This window comes from Bemisia tabaci, chromosome 10 (genome assembly GCF_918797505.1).
Source record: "Bemisia tabaci chromosome 10, PGI_BMITA_v3".
Lineage (NCBI taxonomy): Eukaryota > Metazoa > Arthropoda > Insecta > Hemiptera > Aleyrodidae > Bemisia > Bemisia tabaci.
The window spans coordinates 12,915,646-12,926,382 of NC_092802.1; positions in this window are offsets into that span (position 1 = coordinate 12,915,646).

Below are 10,737 nucleotides of genomic sequence, written 5' to 3' on the forward strand. Positions count from 1 at the left end.
TCGACTAAAACTCTCTTTTTGTCTTCGTCACTCGATTGAAAGTGTGCGAGGGACTTTCGTGCTTTGAGAAAAAAAGAATACACACGGGTGTTAGTTTGTCTATTTGTAGTACCTACCTCCCTTGTCGATTGCAACCACTCGCTTCTACCAATAGGATCCCTCCATATCCCGTTGGTCTTCTTCGCCGATCGCTTTGTCTATAAATCTCAGAGATAAATAGATATAAAATACCAAAGGGAAATAAGCAATCCTATTGGTAGAAACGGGTGGCTGCAATAGACAAAAATTGTAAGTTTCTCAGTGTTGTTTCTTGTTTTCTAGCGAAATCCAGCGCACTGAAAAAGAAGGAATCTTAAATTTGCCGCCAAGAGATATTTCTTCTCAAATCAAGAATTTTTCTGATTAATATAAGCTACTTTTTTGCTCAACTCAAGCATTATTTTTCTTGTATCAAGAAAAAGTCAGCTTAAAGCAAGATAAAAAAAAAGTTCTTGGCGGCAAATTTAAGATTTCTTTTTTCAGTGCGGAGAACTTTGGATTTTCGAACTCATTGCCCCTTCGGTAACACGCGAGAGTTCGTTCGTACGTTGTTTAGCGCCCCATTCAGTCCAAATGATCAATTTACCCCGACCGTGACCTTCCCCGAGCGGTTACACGCCCCGATCGCTCAGTTTATCGCGAAGATTTGCTCAATGAATGAAGCTGTTTGCCCGGCATACATCAAGGGTCTCGCAGCCCCGTGCGCTCGCACCGAAAACCGCCGATTCCCCGGCGAACCCGCGGGATCGCGGCGGGAATAACGGCATCCCCGCCCGGGAATTATTTCCCCGAGCACGTCGCTCGTATAAATAAATACGCTGAATCATTTTTCGAGTGCTTTCGTCTATGAAAAAGTGTATTTCACCCCCTCCGCCAGTGGCATGGCGAGTTTTGCGATATATCGATTGCTATGCCATTTAAACCTATAAAAAGGATCGATAAAAAGGGTGTTCGCAGCGAGCACCTTAATAATCGATTCTTTCCCATAGGGTTAAATGGCATAACAATCGATATATCGCAATTCACGCCACGCCACTGCCCTCCGCCGTCTCACCCCCTCGCCGTCTCACGTTCTCCGCCCTCCCCGATTGCCCCCGGGCGGAGTCGACAATAAGTGTGTTCGCCGTAAACGCGCCATTCACATTAAACTAATGCATTTTTGCAATCGGGGGATGCGTCGCTGCCGACCGGCGGACGTGCCCCGATCCTGCACGTGCAAAAAGCTTAGAGATTTGGCAACGGTGTGGAAATTCCGCCGGGGGCCGGTGCCCCCCAATCCCCTCCCCAGCTAGAGTCGGGCTCTGTTGGGTGTCTATGGTTGCAGCCCCTCGGGGTTACCGGGAGTACCCGGCACCCCGGTCGATTTCCGGTTTCATGTTCTTTGCCACCCGTGGATCAGTGGCGTGGCGTGCTTTTCGATCCATCGATATTTCCTCATTTGAAGCTGGGGTAAATAATCGATTATTAAGGTGTTCGCTGCAAACTCCCTGTTTATTGATACTTTTCCATAGGTTTAAATGGCTGATCAATCGATACGTCGCAAAGCACTGTCAGTGGCGTGGCGTGCTTTTCGATCTATCGATGTTTCCCCATTTGAAGCTGTGGTGAATAATCGATTATTAAGGTGTTCACTGCGAACGCCCTGTTTATCAATACTTTTCCATAGGTTTAAATGGCAGATCAATCGATACATCGCAAAGCACGCCACACCACTGCCAGGGGCGTGGCGAGGCGTGCTGTTCGGTCTATCGATGTTTCCACATTTGAAACTGTGGTAAATAATCGATTATTAAGGTGTTCACTGTGAACGCACTGTTATCGATACTTTTCCATAGGTTTAAATGGCAGATCAATCGATTTATCGCAAAGCACGCCACGCCACTGCCATGGATCTTTGCGTTAATTTGCACCGGTGCAGTTTCATTGAACCCTGGGGAAATTTCACCCTTGCGTGGGAGAATACCGTCACGTGCCTGCGGCCGAAGTGTCACAAGCGCCATGCGACGTTTGAAAATTTCCGCAGCCATTTTATTTTTTTACGGAGAGATTGTTCAACGACGCTGTCCAAAAATTTCACTGAATTTTCTCTGCAATGCCGATAGAAATCCGTGAAATTTTCAAACAGATTCCACCAACAATTTCTCTGTAAAAAAATAAAATGACGGCGGAAATTTTTAAACGTTGCATGACGCTTGTAATCCTTTGGCCGCGAGCTGACGATACCAAAACGACACGCTAGAATGCCTCGATAGGGAGATTATGGACACGTCGGTAATTTCGAGGTTAGTTTAGGGTATGGATAGCTTCCAGGGCTCAAAAAGTCAGGCAACCTATGACCTCAAATTATCAAGAGTGATTTGTTTTTAAAATTGTTGCGCTCCGTCGTTTGTAAAGCACGCATTTGATTTAGTTTTTGCGGAACCGACATGGCATCGCAAGTTTTCATCCAGAAATGAATCAAGAAACACCAATCTAAGGGTGGGGGGAGCGGAGAGTATAGCCCTCCTTTTTTTTAAGAGGGAGGGGTTACGAACTTGTATTATATTATTTGCATTACGGGATGGGGGAGCATTCAATTCAATTATTTCTATGAATAAAATTTCACTTCTTATAAGGCTTATAAAATGGCCAACAAAGTTGTTCGTCAATCATCATCGGTCGATGAATAGAGCTTATTTCCGGATTTAACTTCTCCTTCACCCGATTAAAATGCTGGAATTAAGCAAGCACAATTTTCACAGTATGTTGTCGTTGATTAGAGAGTGTTTTCCGCCTAAAATTCAATTATGGATTCAATTTTTCTGCAACCAATCCGTACAAAAATTGGTAAACTAAAAAATTTTCTTATTTCCTCGTAGACAATCATTTGCATTGCTGAATGGACCACTAGACAAGGTACGAATTTAAAGCAATCTGATACTTGTTTCTTAACCAGAATTTCATGTAGAACACGATTCGTGCAACGAAAATTACTGAAACTAACTCCCAACGAAGATATTAACGTTTTTATTTCACATTGGTTACGAGGAATTTGGACTGCCCGCTCACAAGAAACTCAAAGCTCTACTTGAGTCAAATCGCGCACTACAACGGTTTCAGCAAGCTTCTCAATCGAGCAATGTTCATTTCTCATCATGTGTTGTTCAAACCACAAGAAATTTGCTATAGCTGAACCAAACCGTCAAGATTGAGGTTTTCAGATTTTTATATCGCAGAGACTGTCATGATAAACGTTTAGCGCGCGATGTGAATCACGCAGAGCATTGAGTTTTCATGAGCGGGTGGTTTGAATTCACGCATCAAGAATCATTAAATATAATCGTAAGGAGTTGATTTCGGTAATTTTTGTTGTGCGCATCGTGTTCTACGTGAAATTTTGGTGAAGAAATATGTATCAGAATGCTGAAATTCGTACCTTGTCTAGTGGTCCATTATTTACATTTATCTGTGACGTCATCTTGGAACTCTCCGATAAATCTTGCCTGTGATTTGGCAAGGTCGCATTCATGGTCTATTAGGAGAGTTGTTGCCGGCGCCATCGCGCCGGAGACATCGGGTAAGCGGATAGACGCACAGTGATTCCAAACTCGACCGAAACCTTAAAAACTTATGAGTCTTAAAAAGTTACCAGTTAAGTAGGAGTGTCCTCAAGCGCCAAAATCAATCCAACCTTGGTTACAATAATTTCTACGGGTTGTCACAATGGAAGGTCTATTTTTAACCGAATTATTTGTTATAACCGGTTATTGAACCTTAACATTAAGATCAATAAAATTTTCATGAATTTGGCTAACAATAAGATACGCATCGACGGTGCAATTCGGCAATCACATAACTCGGTTTGCGACGTCGTAGACTTCCTGTCATACTTTATTTTTTAAACGGAAAACTACTCAACGGCACTGCCGCGGCACTTCTTTAAAACTGCCTTAATTTTTCTTCTCTATGCGAAGAAAATTCTGCACAAACTTCAAGGAATGATGTCAATTTGTTCTCCTTTAAAAAAATGACTTAGAGGCGGAGATTTTCAGACACCGCAAACGAGTAATGTGATTGCCGACTTACACCGTCGATATGTCGTAGGCAATTAGTCAACATGAGGAATTATTCACGCTCCCCGGATACTTTCTTGCCTACGAAAGAATACCGAAGGCAAACTTAAAATGTACAATTAACAAGTAGGGTCATCACATCGTTTACTAGGCTCTATCAAAAGGTACGCAGCAAAATGAATGTACAAGTTGATGACCAAAGTGCCATGTGACCAAGTATCTCCATTGCAGTGTTACATAATTCCCGCTCCTATTTTTTTTTTTTTTTTTTTCGAGGATCAAGAAGCCAACTAAATGGCTTGAAATTGGGAATTTGCGGGTGTCTGGAATGTTGTAAATTTCGAGTTTATAATGGAACTGAGAGAACTTAGCATGAGAATATCCTTAACTTATAAATTAACCAATTTTTGGAGGAACCGCGACAAAATAATCTAAATACACGGTGTTTAAACGGGAAATGCCGCCTGATGACGGCACAAGGCGGCAGATTTTCTTAATGTTAAATCTATTTTTGTACAATTTTCATCTTCAGATAAACTGATGAAAAATACTGCAAACTCAGCTCATTGAGCACTCTCAGATGAAGCAATATTTGCTTGTACAAGTTCTCCATTTACACGGAAAATTCTGCTAAAAGGGGATAAAAACCAAGGGAGTTTTCAAGAAGTTACGTTAATTAGTTTTCCAAAGAAAAAGTATAGTATAACAGGAATTCTGCAATGTCGTTAATACGCCGCAATACGTCGTTTGGCACTTTAGCCATTGATGTACTTTTGAATAGCTAACTAACTATTTGTGCCGCTTCTCGGTAAATTCCTAAGTGACAAAATTGAGGGCCAATTTAAAATCGACGATACCAAACAGTAGGCTCATGAAATTGTTTATTAGGTTCAATTAAAGCTCACAGAGCGAGATAAATGTGTGTTTTTCAAGCGGCTAACTATTAATTTGTGCTAACTAGTAGGTTTGTTGCCTACGCTGCAAAATTGAAGGCGCTTTTGACTTGCGACTCCTATCGACAGGTTAAAAACATTGTTCATCGGTTCAATTAAAGCGTATACGAGGGAGCTTATACAGAGCTACATACTTCAAGGGTGGTTTTAGAATATTAAAGTTTGTTATTAAACTTCATTTTGATACGATGAAAGTACTTACAGTCTAATTGTTTCCCCCCTACAACGACGAAATTTCAACAATTGGCTAGCAGAGGATGAAATATGTTTTAATCTCTGCACTAACAAGCTCCCACAGAGTAAAACTCTCTTTGTATTCAACAAGCATTAAATTTAAATATCAATGCCTCAATAAAGGTGATTTTTCCCGACTTTTCATGGAGTGAAAAGTTTTTTCATATAAAAATTTGAGATGAAAACATGTAAAAAATTATTACATTTTTCTAGCCGCATTCTGAAATTTACATACGTGTCGGAATCAGACCAGTAATCCAGGTTTTCAATCGATAAACTGCGTTTTATCAAAGGAAGTTCCCTCTGCATTCCAGGTTGAATGAATCTGAACCAACTGTTTTTTTTCCATTGAACGGATTGCTAAAATGCTTTATAAAGAGCCTGATGCCCTGAACAATATTTTCTCTTTGTCAACAATCAATAATGGAACGTTGATAAAGACAGCATTTCTGGTTTTGTAGATATTAAACGCTTTTTGTATTTTATTTATAGCGATAAATGTGCTAACAAAATAAAATCTAAACGTGGATTGACAGTTTGCGCGTGTTGGAAATAGCTGGCCAAAATTTTACGGGCCTCAAACTTTAAATCAACAACATTGTAAATGATATCACTTAATTTGATCAAAATTCCTGAATATCGTAGTTTCCCGGGCGAGGAAGCGTAACTGTATTCCAAGATTTCCAAATTGATGCAAAAGATTACATTTTTCAAAATAATGAACACGTGCAATTTTTGAACAAAATTTCTATGATTTTTGCGTAAAAACGAGGATAAAAATCGGTGAAATTTTCAGTTTAAAATAGGCGCGATTCTCCACGAAAAATGCAATTTTGCAGGGGAAATTTGGCAACGTTGAAATGCGATCACGATCTTTCGTGAAGGTAACGACGATATCGGGTTACGTGATCGATTAGTGATCCCAAATTTATAGTATTTAGCCCATTGATCATGTCTCTAGGTCACTGTGCGACAAAGTGGAAAGCCGAACGCTACGGGATCTATATCAAGTTGCATGTGATTGGCTGCCCATTCCAGACTTTATTTGTTTATTTATTGTTTCCGTAATTTTTTAGGAGGACGAAGTCGTAAAAACGGGGGCGCCGTCACCGACGCTGTCATATTGAGCCCTCTAAAAATTTGGAAGACTTAAGCTGCCGGGCTAAGGCAGAACGTTGTAAGACCATTTGAGAGTTACGAAATTTCCCACGATAAAACATGTATTTTCGAAGTTATTTATGCATGTTTCTCCTTAAATTCTCCAGATATTTTAGATTAAATTGCGATTAAAATTGTCTGAAAAATCAGGGGGGAAAATATTCAGAATTTTTACAGTAAATTTGGCTTTTATTGAAGGGAATATGGCAACGCTTGAATGCTTATGTGGCGCTCTTCCTTAGCACGGCAGTAAGGTGGACTGACATTCCTGATAAGACCAATTCGGTAGTCGATTGGCAAATTGATTATTGATTATCCTCGAGTAAGAATCAATTTTTCCAAGCAATGAAAAAAATTGTTGAAACCATTACTTACTTCTAATTTAAAATGCTGCCTCTGTTTGTAATACGGTTGTAATTATATGGTACGAAAATGACATACGTGGCAATTCTTCGAAAGTTGGGGGACTAATGTTTGAAAAAGACAAGATGTAAATTCACGTCTAAAACTACGACGAAACTTAAATTAAGTATCTGAGACCCTGGGGATTTTGTTGCTCATATTCACGGGGGTGACGTTCATAAGTTTCACAGACACGACGCGGTTCAAGCATTGAAAGTAACTCGCAGGTACCAAAATGACGGTAAGAAGTGGCGTCCATTATTTGTAACTTAATTATACATTGGAAGAATTTAGCAAGTATTAACGCTGCTCGTAACAGACTTTGAGATGAGAATGAATATTGAAGGTAGAATAGTGTTCTTACCCGGCGACGTTTTGAATAATGAACGATTGCATTTCAGTTTGCTTCTAGAAGGAAAAATGAACAATTTTTTGCCACAAGAAGGTTGAAGAAGGCAAAGAAAATGAGGAGATTTTTCCGTATAGAAACTTACAGACGACCATGGACCATGTAACCTGCTTGGATACATTTTTAGCATCGTATGAAGTTCATTGCAACGTAACAAAACTGACAAGGATAGTTTAGTTTTGTTCAGATGAACGACTAAGCGAAATACCTAGGTAAAATGGATCATTTTTTCCTACGATCACACAGCATACTTAACATTTTGTAGTAAATCTTCTTTATCCCCGTCTTTTTTCACTCATCTTCCCTCGCACGATTTGAGAGTACAACAAGCGGCAACTTCCTTTAACTGAAATTCATATCCCTAAACAAGTTTAAAATTGAACAAATTCGAAACCATAGTTACATACAGGATGAAACTATACGAATCAAAAATCCCACAGAGACAACATTTTTTGTGGTATCCCAGTAATAACCGATAATTTGGTTTTCTCGGTAGAAGTTAAATAAATGTTCAGCGCCCCTACTGTTGACTCTGTTCCACCATGTAGCGGAAAAAGCTTAGTCCAGGGCTTTTGAAAAGCGAGTTTGACGATGCTACGTAACTTAATCACGAGAAGAAAGGGAGTTCCAGTAATAAAATTACTATCCTTGCCACCAGGAAAACGTATAATGAAGTATGAAGTTTTTAAAACGATTTCATCACGACGAGAGAACAATTGTCGCCTCCTTGAAGCAAAATCTAACAAGAAACTACTGTGAAAAATGTTACTGTGAAAAAAAACTACTGTAAAAAAAACTACTGCGAAAAGACCAAAATTCATATTTTTCTTCGTATGTACGTTTAGTCAATAAACAAATCAAAACTTGAGCATTCATTCAATCTAACTTGTGATTTTGCGTCAGTTACAGATATAATTTTCAAAGATATCCCATAAATTTTGAAGTATTAGTTATTTGTTAGTGCATCTAGTTAAAAAATATAAGAATTAATTTTTGTTTGGTGTGTGTGTGTAACAACAAAAAGAAACATCGAAGCACTCACATATTCAGGCAATTCTGTTTCACACCTGAAAATATAAATTTTTAAAACTACGCAGAAACTTAGAATAATGATGCAGAAATGAGCTGCAGCTTCAACGTCCCGTTTCCCAGAAATATATGTTTCCAAGAAATCACAAGTTATGACGCCTCTGGGATGCATTGCCTCATCCTGTTTCCCCTCTATTGAAGCCAGTACCTACTTCGCCTCGAAAACAGCAAAAAATCGCATCGATGTCATGTCCACAATGTCCTAAACCTAAACTTACTAAAAGTTTCGCGATAAAAATTAGCGATTATTTACTTCATCGGTACACTGCCGTGCAACGCAAAAACGCCGTTAAACGCCATTTTAAATTTTTTGGGAACAATGCATCATAGCAGAAAAGCTTGTGTACCTTGGGACAATGTTTTAACAGACTTCTTTCGCAAATACTATCAAGAACTTAACCTGGAAATTTGAGGTGAATGGGTAAAACATTTTTTATTTTATGAAGTGTTAAGTTCCAAAAAACGCGGAAAAATCATGATGGATTCACGGCGTTCTTGCTTAGCACGGCAGTACAATATACAACGCGGGCAACAACTTATAGTGGAGAGAAACAAGCAAAGCGCCCTCAATTGGTAGTGGATGAGATGAATACGAGGCGAATTTCATTATAACGCCTGGATGCAACTATTCGAACTCCATGGATGCCCGTGTTGCATACGCACGGGATTGAAGGCGTTTTGCCTTTCAAGTCACTCAGCGCTTCACCCGCGGGCCGTACTGGGAGGATCAAAAATGACGGAGCACGTTAAATTCTTCTTTCACACTACGAAGATATCGCTACGGTACAAATATTTCTGCTGTAATAGCGAAGAGAACCGTAAGTTCAAAGATACAATTTTGAGAAAATGAGTTCAGCACAGCGTCCCACCAGCACCGTCGCGTCGCGCCACAGGTGAGGTGAAGCGCTGAGTGTCTGGAAAGTCAATACACCTTCAATCCCGTGTGTATGCAGCACGGAAATCCATGAAGTTCGAATAGTTGCATCCAGGCGTTATAATGATGTTCCATTAATTTTTGTCACAGGCTCCACAAACTGAGTGTGCGTTAACCAGATTAATTTTGAAGTTAATTACAGCGTTGAATATTGTAGCAATGAAATAAAATATTACTAAGTTTCATTGCGACATTGTGAATTTATCTAGAAATAAAAAAAACCCAGCGCGAGAACAGTGTTGTAAAAAGTTGCTCCTTCTTATGGAGTCAGTGAGAACGAAAACACACCCACTCGAAAAAGTGAAAATTATCAAGACACACACAAAACTGCAGAAGTTAGTTTAAGAAAAAGATTTTTTCTGCCGAAAGACAAGTACTTATGGGCACTTTAAAGATCCAAGTTGGAACATATGTGCTAATTCTAATGATCTTTCTGTATAAATTAACTGTCTTTGATGGAAATTGAGCATTTTCGAGGACCGAGTTGATGTGTTTTCGTTCTCACTGATTCAATTATCTAAGAGATCTCTGAGGATAGCAATCATTTTTGGCTTCCCACCAACATATTGTTACATCATTGTGTAAATTTTAATACTGTGCATACATTGAGTATTTTTAAAAGGAAAGAAGAAGTTGCACGATTTTAAAGACACTGTAATCGCGCTGGTTTCTTTTTGCCAAATGCGATCCATTTAATGGTTTTACAACGTTGCCAGTGCTTAGAATCGCAAAAAACTTAGGTATATCCGCTAAAAGAGGAGAAAAATCAAGGAAGCCTCCAAGAAATTACGTTGGCTAGGTTTTGAAGGATACAATCAAGTGTGACCGGAAGCCTGTATAACGTCACAAACAGAGATACGTGGTTTTCCCCGCACCGAAAAAAAAATCTCGGTGTATTTACTAAGAAAAGGGTAAAATTACCAAGAATTCAGGGTTCTATTTGATCCCAGTTTTTTCTAGGTAAAATTACCATTTATGGAATTGGTAATTTTACAGAGAAATCTCGGTAAAATTATTGAACTTTCTCGGTAATTTTACTGGATCCCGGTAAAAACGCCAATATTTTTTATCGACTGTGGTAAAATTACCGAGATAAAATGGCAAAGTTACCAGGAATTGATTACCAATAAAAGTGGTATTCTTACCTGAAAAAAACAGTAAAAATACCGGTTTTTAGGTGAGCTTACCAGTTTTTCTTGGTAAAATTATCAATAATTGGTGAAAAAAGTGAGATTTTATTGTAGATTTGAGTTCCTTTGTTATTTAGTTAAATTATTCCTGCTTCTTAATTTTTAATAATTATGCAAAAATTATCTTTCTGCGAAATACAATCCTGGCTTTAGCGCCCTTACACTACGGCCTTAACGGTCGAAACTACAGTAGCGGCACAGGAAAACCGAAAAACAACGCCGGGACGCTACTTCAATATTAAACTTGCTGAGGCGCAGGGATACAACTATTTGAACT